Source organism: Rattus norvegicus, chromosome 8 (assembly GCF_036323735.1).
Source record: "Rattus norvegicus strain BN/NHsdMcwi chromosome 8, GRCr8, whole genome shotgun sequence".
NCBI lineage: Eukaryota > Metazoa > Chordata > Mammalia > Rodentia > Muridae > Rattus > Rattus norvegicus.
The window spans coordinates 104852676-104866880 of NC_086026.1; the positions used below are offsets into that span (position 1 = coordinate 104852676).

Genomic DNA, 14205 nt, shown 5'->3' on the forward strand with positions numbered 1-14205 from the left:
TGTACACACACACACACACACACACACACACACACACACACACACACATTCAGTTATACAACCCACAGTTTAAGAAGCTGAACACTGGGGGACAGAAGCTAACTGGAACAGGGACTGTCAGCACTGGAGTCATCATCCTCTCTAGTCTGCCAACCATGTCTTGGCCTAAGAAAGATTTCCCACTGGGCTCTACAAGCCCAGCTACTTTCCTCTAGAGAGTGAAACATCCTATTCCGTCTTCTGGCTTTGGTGGAATCTTCGGCCGTGTGCTCACCCAGGGACTGCTTGACTAGTTAGATGTTCTTCCCATAGACACTTCGTTCACTCACCCCTTTCCTCATTCATTCTTACATCCAATATACAGAGGGTGTCCATCACATCTCAAGCACTATGAATCTTTAGCAGAGAGACCAAACATGGAAAATGTTTGTTTTCCCTCTCATTCAAACCAGGGAACCCAAAGGTGCTGGTTGGATGTATTCTCAGCATGGACTCAGTCTCTGGAAAACATGTCCATCGTTTTCCTTTAGTTAGGCCCTGCATGCTCTCTTGAATTCTCTCCTTCTTAGCCCATCCCTTTCATTACATTCCGGAGCCCCTGCCTATTATGGTCAAAATGTCCCAAGTGACCTACTGTTTGCTGCCTAATAAAAGGTTTGGTTGCCTCCCAGCCATCCTTACAACAGTGCTTCCTCTCTGAGGGCCCCTCCTTAAGTTCTATGCCCTCTGCCCCAGCCCTCCATCAGTATTAGAGAAATCACCTCTGGCACCTTCCCCTCTGTCTTGTTTCTTATCTGCCTTGGCCTGCCGCTCCCTGAGGCTCTAGGCATCCAGACCTGCCTCACCTAGCAGCATATTATCCTGGTAGTGTTTACTTCCCATGTGTAGGAGGAGGATGTGGTCACAAAACTTCTCACAACAGGTTTCTGTTCTCTGTCCCACAAAACTGTTGAGATCTTTTATTATTTAACTAAAACCTCCAATTGTAAAAAGGGAAAAAGAAAAGATAGCAAGGATGTAAGGTGGTCCACAAAGATACAAACAGGAAAACCTCATGAATGCAAAGACACAGCCTGTGTGAATTCATCCCATAAGAGCCTGTGCAATTGCTACGAGTGAGTTGAAAAACTCGTCTCTGGGCTTCCTGAGAAGCACAGTGAAAAGGGAAGCTTCTTCCGCACTGGAAGTGGGCAGAGATACTTTATTGGTGGTGCTGTCTTCTATCTGTCAGGAGCAGAACAGATGGCAGTCCTTTGTTCACCCTAGACTGATGCCTGGCTTGGTGGCCAAAGCTATCCCATGCCTAGGACTCATAAAAATCAAATCCAGGCAGCACAGCGTGGGAGGAGGAAGACAGACAGAGACACAGCCCACCCTCCAGCACAGCCAGGCCAGATTCACCCATTTGCAAGCATACCCAATAGGGATGGAGGATATCACCCAGGGGCCCGTCAGCTGTGTGGCCAGCCTGCCCGCAGAGCCGTCACAATGTGTGAGGATGTGGTGGTCAGATGGGAGAGAAAGAGAAGTGGCACAGCTTGAGCATTGTGAAGAGAGATGGAACTGGAAACTCCATCGTGGAGAGGAGTGGCCTACTGGGAGTGCCCAGCCCTGCCTCCTGGGGCCATGGTGAGGTCCCAGCAAGAGCTGCTGCTGAGGGCCATAGTCTGTGGCTATGCAGTGGCAGTGGTCCGTGTCAATGGATGGGGGCATGGGGATGTCCCTGGCAACCATCAGGGACCACTGGTTGTCCAGGGGCTGTGCAGAACTGGCCCCACCCCTCACTGAATGAGGCATTCTGGAGAGCTTACCCCACTGCACTTGGGAGAACAGGCCCTGCACCTCACCCAGGCCACACGATGGAGCTGACCCGGGCAGGAAGGTGGGTGAGCCAGTCCTGAGAGCATGAATGTGGGAGAGCTCACCCCGCTCTCCCATATGGGGAGGCATCACCTCTTTGCACGTGCCGCCCACCCTCATCTCTCACCACCCAGCAGAGATGACCATGGTGGCAATGGGTGATGCCTTCCTTCCAATCTTCTCCCTTACCACCTGCAGCAGTCAGAAAAACTGGTCATGGGAGCAGGTGGACTGTCCTTGACCCTCACTGCTGGCAGCACTCGGGAGAACAGGCCCTGTACCTTGCCTGGGCAACACAGTAGTGGGTGCGGGTGAGCCAGTCCTGAGGACCGAGTAAGGGCCAGCTGATCCCGCCGCTAGTCTGACATGAGATGGTGTGGTTGTGGGGATGATGCCCTCCTCCTAGGACATCACCACCTGCACCACCACCTAAAGTAGCCAGGACGCTGGCCCTGCACCTCTCCTGGACAACACAGTGGAGCTGGCCCTGATGGCAATGGCATGAGTGAGGCCACAGGGTATGAGAGTGGGAGAGCTGGCTTAGCCCCTTACAGGTTGTAGCACTTGGGAGAGTGGGGCCTGTACCTTGCCTGGGCAGCACAGTGGAGCTGGCTCTACAGACACAGATGCAGGCAAGCCGGCCTGAGGGCATGGGAGCAGGAGAGCTGACCCTACCTCCTGCAGATGGTGGCATTGGGTGGCCTAGCTGGAGCAGTGCAGAAGAGCTCACCTGGTGATGCAGATGAGGGAGAGCTGGTGGCATGACTGTCTCAGCTACCACCCAGGCCCAGATCCAGGGCTCTGATTGGTCCACCTCAAAATCTGTATCAGCTGTGAGCGGTTGGGACACATGAAGGGGCCAGTGCTGCTGTTACAAAACCGCAGGATCTCCATGATACAACACCCATGACACAAGGCAACAACAGAATATCGCAGAGGAGCCCCAGTGAGGATCCAATATTGATGGCATCACAGAAGCCAGAGACCTCAAACCAGACCAATGACTCATTGCAATGGACATTTGCAAGTGAAGATGTGTGGACAGAGGGGTGTACTGTGGGACATACGGTGACATAGTATAGCTTCCATGATGAGATATTTTCTATGCTTTGTTGGTGGTGGTGGTGGTGGTAGTGGTGGTGGTATGTGCTGTGCATGTGTGTGTGTGTGTGTGTGTGTGTGTGTGTGTGCGCGTGCGTGTGTGTATATGTGTGTGTATGTGTGTGTATGTGTGTGCGTGAGTGTGTGTATATGTGTGTGTGCGTGTATATGTGTGTGTATGTGTGTGTGTGCGAGTGTGTGTGTGTGTGTATATGTGTGTGTGTGCGAGTGTGTGTGTGTGTATGTATGTGTGTGTGTATGTGTGTGTGCGTGCGTGTGTGTATATGTGTGTGTATGTGTGTGTGTGCGAGTGTGTGTGTGTGTGTGTGTGTGTTATAGGGGGTGTTGCAAAGGCCAAGGGCAGATAAGAGGGGACAGGGAGATGAGCAGGAATGGGGTGTATGATGTGAAACTCACAAAGAATCAATAAAAAGTTTTAGAAAAAAGAGGAAAGCTTCTTAGAAGATTAACAGTTTGAACATATAGATGCAAGGAAAGGATTTCTTCTCAAGGTTCATTCATGTGGTTTCTTTGTTCACTGCTTTACTCCCGACAAAGGAATCATAATGTCTTGCAAATCCATGTGAAATCCATACTTATCGCCTGGTTGATTGGTTATCCTTAAAAAAACCTTTCATTGTATAGAAGGTAGGCTATGTCCTTAACAGTGAACACAGTGAAACCAGATGCAGTGTGGAGAAGGTGGTTCTGGTTCTTAGAAGGCAAACGAGTGCCACAGCCTAACATTAAGTCCACACTCAGGGGCCTGCAGGTACCTCCGGGGAGAGACCTTCATGGCTCTGAGGTGCCCACTCTTTCAACACACTTTGCAATGATTCTGATCTAGGAGGTAGGAAAGACATCCTAGAGAAACTCCTGCCTGGACACAGTAGTTCTGCCTCTGTCTGTCACCTCTTCACACAGCTTCATGTGAAACGTCTCCAACCAGAAATTATCCTCCACTGCAAGCAGTCTAGAGACATTTTGAAAATCATTTCCCGGGGCTGGAGAGATGGCTCAGCGGTTAAGAGCACCCAACTGCTCTTCCAGAGGTCATGAGTTCAATTCCCAGCAACCACATGGTGGCTCACAACCATCTGTAAAGAGATCTGATGCCCTCTTCTGGTGTATCTGAAGACAGCTACAGTGTACTTATATATAATAAATAAATCTTTAAAAAAAAAAAAGAAAATCATTTCCCCCTGGACTTCCTTCCACAGTACCACACAACCTATGAGTTGTGAGCCCACTATATGGGGGAAGGTTGTCATCAGACTGTGTAGTATGCCTCCCAACAGAGCTTCAGTCTGTAGGATTTCCTCCTAGACCCAGCCTTCTATTTCCTGTGAGCCTGCCCCTGGCTACAGGTGCTTAGAAGCCTGGCTTCCGAGGATCTGCACAGATGCCTTTGTCCTCTGGCCCTGTGGAGATCTTGGACCCCTCCCCCACCTGGCGGCCATCACTCAGAGGATATGACTCTGTATATGGATCCCGATGTTTGAGAACCCGAGAGAACTTTGAAAGTTGAATTTTAGCTCATGGTCAAATAATGTTTTGAAAACAAGTAATGAGCCAGTTGTCACAAGGAAAGAGAGAAAATGTCATGCCAGTAAGAAGCCCAGGATATGTTTATTGGCCCCACAAGAAAACTCTGTTTAAACCAGGTAAAAGGACATCTCCCATGATACCCTAGGCCTTTGGAGTCCTACAGAACTTGCAAGAGGTTATCAGGGGGAAGCTTCTCTCTATGGATAGAAGAAGTAACTTCCTTAAAATTTAGAAGCAGGGTATAGATGCTTGCCAATGGGATTTGGAATCAAACTCGGCTCTAAATCCCTACAAGCTAACCTTATAAGTCTATGTTCCTGGTTGAAATGTGATCTGATGCTGGGCCTGAGTGTCTCTCTGTAATCCAGCTATAAGAAAATTCCTCACACAGGACAACTAGGAGAAGCTGGGTGAGGACAGATCTCAAGGTAGTTACCCAACAATGGTTCTTCACCCATCCAGAAAAGAGCAAGGGAGACCTCTGCTCTCCGGGGAAGTGGGAAGACGGTGAGGGAAGCCACAGGGTCTCAAGCAGATGACAGTGCTACCAATTCCTTTACTGTGTCTTGCAGAGACATTACTGATGGTTTGAGGCAGTTTCTGAGCAGCCAATGGTCCTTGCATGGCCTCATAGAGCTGAAAGGAAGCGATCTCTCTCTCTCTCTCTCTCTCTCTCTCTCTCTCTCTCTCTCTCTCTCTCTCTCACACACACACACACACACACACACACACACACACACACACACACACACACAGCTCCCCTAAAGCCCCATACAGAGAGAAGCAGTTGGATTTCAGAGCCATTTGCTTTCTACCCAGGAGTTGGGCTACAAGACCCAACCTGTACAACAGCATGAGGTCCTTGATACCGAGATGTGCAAGACAACGTTTGCAGATTCTCAGAGCAATTCTGTCCTTCTCAATTTCCCATGTGTATCAAAAGCAACAGAGGGGACTGCTTTGCATGCATTGCATAGAAGGAAGGGGAAGTCACAGTGGCATTTATTTGTAGTCACAAGGCATAGCTGCACTACTCCCCTACAAAGAAAGGCATTCCGGGAATGCCCTGAGCTGCACACAAAGGCAAACGCCATTCAGAGCAGTGTTACTTCAGCCTTGAAACTTATTGATAAATCACTTTTCAGCAGCAGACCTCCATAGGGGATCCAGGCTTATGTGTCCAATTCCTATGAAACATTGGTAAGTAAAGTGAAATGTACAACCCCGTGCATACTCTGTTTTGATATCACAGGACAGAAATTGCAAGAGAGGAAAGGACGGAATAAAGTAACTGTTAGTTCAGTTCCCATCACCCATATCCAATGGCTCACAATTTCCTGTAACTCCAGCTCCAAGGTAAGCTTATGCCCAATTCTAGCCTCAGTGGTACCCAGCCTCATGTGTGAGTGTGCATGTGTGCACTCGTGTGCACACACACACACACACACACACACAGTCTTAGTTACTTTTCTGTTGCCATGGCAAAACATCATGACCAAGGCAACTTGTAAAAGAAAGCATTCAATTTGGGGCTCACAGTTCCAGGTTTGGGTCCATGACCATCATGGCAGAGAACATGGCATCAGGCAGGCACACACAGCACTGGCACAGTAGCTGAGAGCTTACATCTGATTCACAAGCACACAAGGCACAGAAACAAAAAAGGAGGGAGCTAACTGGAAAAGGCCTGAACTTTTGAAACCTCAAATCTTGCTGCCAGTGATATACCTCCTCCAACAAGTCCACACCTCCTAATCCTTCCCAAGCAGTTCTACCAAGAGGAGACCAACTATTCAAATATATGAGCCTATGAGGTCCATTCACATTTAAACCTCCACACTCACCTAGACATAGTTAAAAATAAAGAAACGGGTGCAGTGTGGACATGGGGAAGCAAAAGAAAACAAGGAAATATGAGTCTAGGAAGCAACCGCTTAGTCTCACAGATGAAAGAATTAAAGATGAGGATAGATTAAAGCCCAAAAAGAAAGAAAAGAAGGATCCTAGTGTGTTGAAGAAAAGACAAGTCTCCCAACATCCTTCCTGCTTACTCCGCCATTATAATACACAACTGGGTCTACATTACCACACCCTTGTCCATACCAACTCCATCAACTTTTCCATTAATGCAAACTGGACTTAGTGCAGCCAGTGATGGACAGTCTGTATGAAAAACGTATCCCTTGTATAACTGATTGTGTAATGGCTGAAATTGAGAAGTTGGGACAAAAGTATGGAGGGACACTAAGGATCACCAAGGATCCATGAGGTGACCGATTGCCGTGTGCACACAAAGGAACCTATGCCAATGACTTCTCCGTACAGAGAGTAATTAGTGTTACATTGTGGCCACAGTTGACTGTGACCTCAAATGAAGCATCTAGAAGATCCCTGAAGTTCCTATAATGTATATCTCCAACCAGAGATACAATATCAAGAGAATGCCAAGTGACGAACAGAGCCTCTAGCTTTTAAATCTTCTCTGCAAAATTCACCTGCCTTTCTTGGACCAACTTTCTCTCTTGTCAGTTAATTAAAAACACTTTTTGATTTTTTAAAATGATAGCAAATATAATAAAGCAAATGCTCAATCCACAGTTTCTTTCTATCTTCATGGCTCTCTGGTCAGTCCTCTCTTCCCTTCATCTTCTACCTCAGTGCCTGAGTTCCCAGAGTCCTGTGTCAACTCTTTCTTTGCACAGATCTTGCCTTAGTGACATGCCCCAAAAGCTGGATGCCTTTTCAGTTCAGAATATAGCCTGCATTTTTCGGCTGATGTGCCCTCAACCAGCAAACCTTTCTTCTTTGTCACGACATTACACGTAGTCCCACGTACCTCCAAAGAGCAACCTTTCAGCCCAAGTACAGCCTCTGCCAGAGCACGGGCTGCTTTGTTGACGTGGAGAGCTGTTTCTTTCTCTCTGCCTTGTTACTGTCACCACATTTCATTGTTAGCATTCAGCTTCTTCTGCTGGAAATTCTCTAATGCAAACTCCTGCCCCACTTAGAGTTTTGGAAGCCATCTGCATTTTAAAGTCACAGGTCAAGTTCCAGGTCAAAGAACACCTAAAGCCCCTAGGCTCCCTGGGAAAATATTTCGTTCGTCTTCATCTCCAGCCAATGCCCACTGTGTTACTGATTTCAGGATCAAGCGGATGTGGTAAAGTGTCTGTGCCACATAAGAAAGTGGGAATTTAGGACACCTCGGTATGTTCTGATTTGTGTGGCAAGCATCTGGCCTCATCTGGAGTCGCTTTCCTATTATTATTTTAACAATGGCTATTCTGCTTCACCTCCCTCCACTCCATTTTCTCCGACCAGTGGACCTTAGCCTTGGTTTGGTTCATTGCTTCATGCTTATTACAGAGAATAATACAAGTGTTCCCTCTCTGCCAACACCTGAACTCTGTCTGGAGAATGCAGATTTAATATTAACACTTAGCATTGTGCCTAACAGCTGGCAGTCACAACACAGAAGGAACATCTGTCACCGACAGAGACAGGAGCCCCTCCAGCTGGTGGGAATAAATTTCCTGGTTCACATGGCCAACACTCTTCTAGAAGCTCTGGCTCCTTGGACTGTTCAGGTCTGTCTACCATAGTGCTGACGTCATGTCTTTATGTATTTGCCACATCTTTGCTGCTATCACTAGGTCAGAGATCCTGGGGTACCCATCTCTCAAATGTGGCCTCTCTGCTTAGAATGCCATGTTACAGAGAGACCCGAGAGACACGGTGCTATTTGGGATGCTTTGGCTTAAACGACTGTTTCTGCAAACAGCTGGATTTGCCAGCCATGTTAGCCGGGAGTTTTTGGTGGTTTATGGCACTTGTGAGAATCCCACATGACTCAGGAAGTCAATTGCTTACTTATGTCCTCTTGGAAACCTTTCGAAATGTGTGTTCAGTAGTTGCAAGTGTGCCCACAGCCTGTCCACTGTCCCTGCCTGGGTCAGCAATCTTATATCCTCCAAAACAACCCACGCTGTAATTCCCTAACAACATTATCCATCTGGTAGTTTAAGGCAAAGTGCTGAATAGGCACACTGTATCTGGGGCTCACATTTGCTTTAATACCATGGTTGCTCCTAATTTGAAAAGTCTTAATTTACCAGGAAGCCCCACCTTGCCTCCCCCAGCACTGGGTCTTTCTGTCAGGGCCAGGCAAACAATGCCAGCGACTTGCACAGCCATGGTCCACTCACAAAGCAATTTACAGATGCTAGGCCTTATAATTTCCCACTAGAGAAGGATGGAAATTTCAGGAAGCTGGGAAATGTGGTGCTAATGCTGCCCATAAATAGCCAGGTCCAGCAGAATTTTAGCATCCTCATTTCACAGTGTCCTCCGGGGAACAGTGAATGCCTAGCCATGTGCTCGGCTTATGTAGAGAACATAGAAATGCAAGCCTCCTACATCCACACATCCTCCTCCCAGTGGCTCCCACGGAAAGGCCGCCTAATAGTAGCAAAAATGCAGGTGAATCTCCTGGGCGACATAAGGATACAGAAAGCTGCTGAAACAGCCCACCCTACTCGCAGCCAAAGGCAGAGGAAACAGGAAGTCACACAGCTGTCCCACGACTAGAGGACCATTTGCAGAGTGTCCATGTTCAGTGCCTTCTGCCAGCCCCACAGCTCTAAACTAATCTTTCAGATTTACAATCAGACTGAGGCTGGGATACCCCCCCTCCCCCACCCACCGACTCCTTAACTCCACAAAGTTGTGGGTCTTAAGAATGAGCAGGTCAGGATACAGAAAATGTGATACATCTACACAATGGAGAACTACTCAGCTATTAAAAACAATGACTACATGAAATTCTTAGGCAAATGGATGGAACTAGAAAATATTATCCTGAGTGAGGTAACCCAGTCACAAAAGAACACACATGATATCCCCTCACTGATAAATTGATATTAGCCCAAAAGCTTGGAATACTTAAGAAAAAATTCACAGAGCATATAAAGCTCAAGAAGAAGGAAGACCAAAATGTGGATGCTTCAGTCCTTCTTAGAAGGGAGAACAAAATACTCATGGGAGGAAATACAGGGACAGAGTGGAGCAGGGACTGAAGGAAAGGCCACCCAGAGCCTGCCCCACCTGGGGATCCATCACATACGCAGTCACCAAACCCAGACACTATTGCTGATGCCAAGAAATGCTTGCTGACAGGAGCCAGATATGGGTATCCCCTGAGAGGCTCTGCCAGAGCCTTACTGATACAGATGAGGATGCTTACAGCTAACCATTGGACTGAACAAGGTGACCCCAATGGAGGAGTTAGAGGAAAGAGTGAAGGAACTGAGGAGGTTTGCAACCCCATAGAGAGAACAACAATATCAACCAACCAGACCCTACCAGAGCTCCCAGGGACTAAACCACCAACCAATGTGTACACATGCAGCGACCCATGGCTCTAGCCACATATGCTGGACCCACTGTCCAGCAACATATGTAGAAGAGGATGGCATCAATAGGAGGGAAAGTCCTTGGTCCTGTGAAGGCTTGTTTCCCCAATGCAGGGAAATGGCAGGGCTTTGAGGTGGGAGTGTGTAAGAGTGGGAATATCCTCGTAGTAGCAGCGGGAGGATTATGGGAGAAGAGGGTAGCATTTGAAATATAAACACATAAAATATCCAAGAAAAATAAAATTAAAAAAAAATATTGAATGAGTCTGTCAGAAACTCCTTAAGTTGGAGGCTCCTGGTCACACTTTCCATAGTATCCTTTAGTTGGAAGGCCTTATGGTCCAATGCCAGCCTCTGCCCATAGAAAATCTCCTTTAGGGAGCCCTCCAGAATTCCTACAGAAAGAGAAGCTGCCAGTGTCCCGACTCCTTTAGCAGTCTATATACAAACTACTGAGCTTATAAAGGAAGATGTGTGCCTGCCTATTCTCCTGTGTGAGCCTTCTGCATTCAGCCTTTGTTCCCAGGTGTAGCCAGTACCTGCCAAACTGTGTGTTAGATATTTGCTTCCAACTGACTCACTGGCCAGGACTTACCCTTAGTGGATTTAAAATAAAAGTTATACAACGCCACTCTCCATGAGAAACTAGCTCTATACTACTGAAGTGAAAGTAACTGAAATACAGATACAGAGAAAACAGAGGGAAGTCATTCAATTCTGGCTTGCCTCAATGGTATTCCCTCCTTTTATTTTGCATTTAAAATCAGTGGACATTAGTTATTAGACAGTGACAAAAACACTGGGTCCAAGGTTGAATTGAGAATCATATCTCAAGCTTACGAAAACTGTCTCGTGGACCTTGCCTAGACGTTAGGTTCCCGTTCTCTGAGAACCGACACTCCACTAGTTTAAAGTCTCTAAAGATAAGGATTAAGTGTTAGGAGAGATGCAAGGATTGCCACAGAAGAAGCCAATCACAACATTGGATCACAATGTGCATGCTCCTACGACTACTTCAGGACTCAGCACAAGTGCTTTGCGTTTGGAGTGTGATGGCCAAATATTTGTTAGGGCAGCGAAGGACAGAATGCACAAACATCCAGGCTGCAACATTGATTGTGTACCTTTTCTCAGTTTAACCATTAACCATGGTTAGTGGTTTCAGTATTTCCTTAACACAAGATAAAGTCTGTCCTCAGAGTTCCTTCTTCTGCCCAGAGTGTCCCGATTACTTAAGCAGACGGCAGCTGACCTGCATGTGCTACGGTTTCGGTCAGCCTGGTCGTTAGTGGAGACCCAAGCGGTTTTACTGTTTGTAGATCTTACTTTCTATTTTGAGAGCCATTAGTCTTTTTGCTTATACTCAATCATAATCCCCATGGCCTGAGTCCACCACTTGGGTTTCAAGTTTGGTTTTTAGTTTAGGCCCTGATGTTAGTTTATGTCTAATGTCAATCCTGTGTTGCTAGCTCCTTTTTACCTGAGAGTTGGTGTTTACAGAGAGGAAACTTAACATGATTTCACTCCATCTGAAGCCTGGACTCCAGATTACTCAACACATTCTTTCCACTGTTATTTTATGTCTGTTTGCTTGCTTGCTTGTTTATTTGTTTTTGAGGCAGGATCTCACTCTTATAGCCCAAGTTTACCTGGAGCTTGCTTTGTGGACCAGCCTAGCCTTCAGCAATTCATCTGGCTCATCTCAAGTACTGGCCTTACAGACAAGAGTCATGACACCCTGTATAGGAATTTTAACATAGTTACTCTGGCAAGGAATCCCATCCAAAGACCTTCTAGGTCTGTGTGATCCAGCAGAATGACACACCTTTAATCCCAAACAATGAGGGTAAAGTTAGTTTGTAGACGAAAGCAGGCATGTTTGAAAGTGATGTCTAATCGAAGGGCAAAGTAATGAACCAGAGAAAGACCTGACAGAAGGAGTCAGAAATAGAATACACCAAACTCACATGAGAACAGAACAGGAAAGAGTCTACTTGAGAGCATCTCAGGGAGACAAAGGTGCGACAGTTTTGCTGGGACAGTTTTACAAAGCAGAGAGAACAAGCTAGACACAGCTAATGACAGGAGCCAGAAGACTAGAGCATACTGCCAAAGTTAGTATGAGACCCAGCAGAACAATTCAGTGAGAAGCTGAGAGAAGCCAGACTGAATCAGTAAGCCTGGAAGATTAGATTGTACAGAGGCTTCCAGGCCAAGGCCTAAGAATAGTTGATAACAGAAAAAGAAATACTCTAGGCTCAGCCCAATGTACTTCTCTCATCACATCCCTCCATCTAAGGAAATCAAAGTGAAATTTACAGCACCCAATACTATTTTCTTATTGTATTAGTTTAATTGTAAATAACTTCATTCCTGGCACATGAACATTGCAAAAGATGCTAGCAAGCTTCAAGATCATTATTTTGAAATGTTTGCTTGTATAATAAACACAAAACCTGGTCGTTATTTTGAAATGCTTGTATAAATTACTTATGCACACAGTCTGCTTTAGTTATGAAAGTTTATAGTTAAGAAAGAACTATCTTGTTGTTTGTTTGTTTGCTTGCTTGCTTGCTTGAGTGGTTTTTCAGACAGGGTTTCTCTATGCAGTCCTGGCTGTCCTGGAACTAACTTTGTAGACCAGGCAGGCCTCAGACTCAGAGATCTGCCTGCCTCTGCCTCCCAAGTGTTGGAATTAAAGGTGTGCACCACTCCACCCAACCACCCCTGGTAAAAAGGACTTTTTAACACATGCACTTTGTTTTGCTTTTCATTATATCTAGGTCTTCTTTACAGGATACTGTGTAGGGCAACTGTTCTCTAAAGCAGAGCCACTAAATGTTAACCTTTAAGAGCTGGTATATAAAAACCCAGGGACAGACTGCTGCTTCCCATGTTCATGAAGGCTGGAAGTCCAAAAGCAAGCTGGTTGATGAAGCTCCTAGCATACATCTTCTTCCTGGCTTACAGGTGGCTGCCTTCTCACTGTGTCCTCAGGTGGTAAAACAAGACATTTCTCTCCTCTTCAAATAAAGCCTCTAAATTCACAAGGAAAGCCCCTTACTCATGACCTCAGCCAATTTCTTCACAAAGGGCTCACCTCCTAATACCAGTTAGTTCCAGACTCTGTGCATTCAGGAAAGCACAAGGCAGTTCACAGCAGGTACCTCGCACATAGTTCATTACTGAGGGAAATGCAGTCAACCTCCCAGAAGACTTTGCACTTCTACTCATTCCAATCACTGAGTATATATGGCATATATATTTTTTGAGAAATTGTTATGAGAACAAACTACATACAGTACACATATAGTCAATTCCTTCCCTTAATCTTGTTAGAATCGGCTCATGGGGTGAACAATGGTCACTGTCCCAGAGGCTTGTTTGCTGTGACAGGCCAAAATCCTTGAGTGTATGGCTCACCGTTAAGGATTTTTATATCCTTCAACAATAGTTTTCACTTTTGCTAACATCAAAAGCGTTTGTTCAGATTAACACATCACTTGTTATATAAAGAGCAAGAAGAGCTAAGAGAACATCAAAAAGGGAGAAGAGGCAAGATGTGCTCATTTGTGTAAATTTCACAAATAGGCAAAGCTAGTTATGTTGTTTGATATGTACACATAAGTGGGAAAATATATTTTAAAAAGCAGGATGTATTGGGGCTGGAGAGATGGCTAAGCAGCTAAAAGCTGATCTTGAAGAAGACCTGGATTGGGGTCCCAGAACCCATGTGATGGTGACAACAAATATATAATTCAAGTTGCAGGGGACCTGACACCCTCTTCTGACCTCTGTGAGCACCAAACATGCATATGTTGCACACACATATATGCAAGCCTACACTCATACACATAGAGAAATAAATTCCTTTTTTAAGACAGAATGTGCTTTCCACAAAAATCAGGTAGTAAGGGAGGTGGGGCTGTGGAAGAGCTTAGGGACAGGAAAGGGAAGCAGGGAAGTAATTATATTATAATCTCAAAAATAAAATAATTTTCAAAATTTGGACAGTGGTTTGTTTCCTTTGCACACTTAAGTGGTTCTCTACGAGTGTTAATTAGGACTAACTACTGGGTATTCTGTGTAAGTCTCTTATCTGTGGCATATTTTATGAGATAAAAGGAAAGGAAAGGAAAGGAAAGAGAAAGAAGGGTAGAAGGAAGGGAGTGAGAGAGGGGTAAGAGGCAGGACGAGGGAGAGAAAGGCAATGAGAGAAACCGGAAGTAGAAAGACCAATGGCTCTGATGAGCAATCTACTCCAGAAACTTGCTCAGTAAAGAAA

The 14205-nt window shown here is 45.9% G+C and overlaps 1 pseudogene; it reads left to right on the forward strand.

Annotated features, from left to right (window-relative positions):
• The first annotated feature begins 6394 nt into the window (after positions 1 to 6394).
• Fcf1-ps1 (Fcf1 rRNA-processing protein, pseudogene 1) lies at positions 6395 to 6977 on the forward strand (annotated as a pseudogene).
• The last annotated feature ends 7228 nt before the right edge of the window (positions 6978 to 14205 follow it).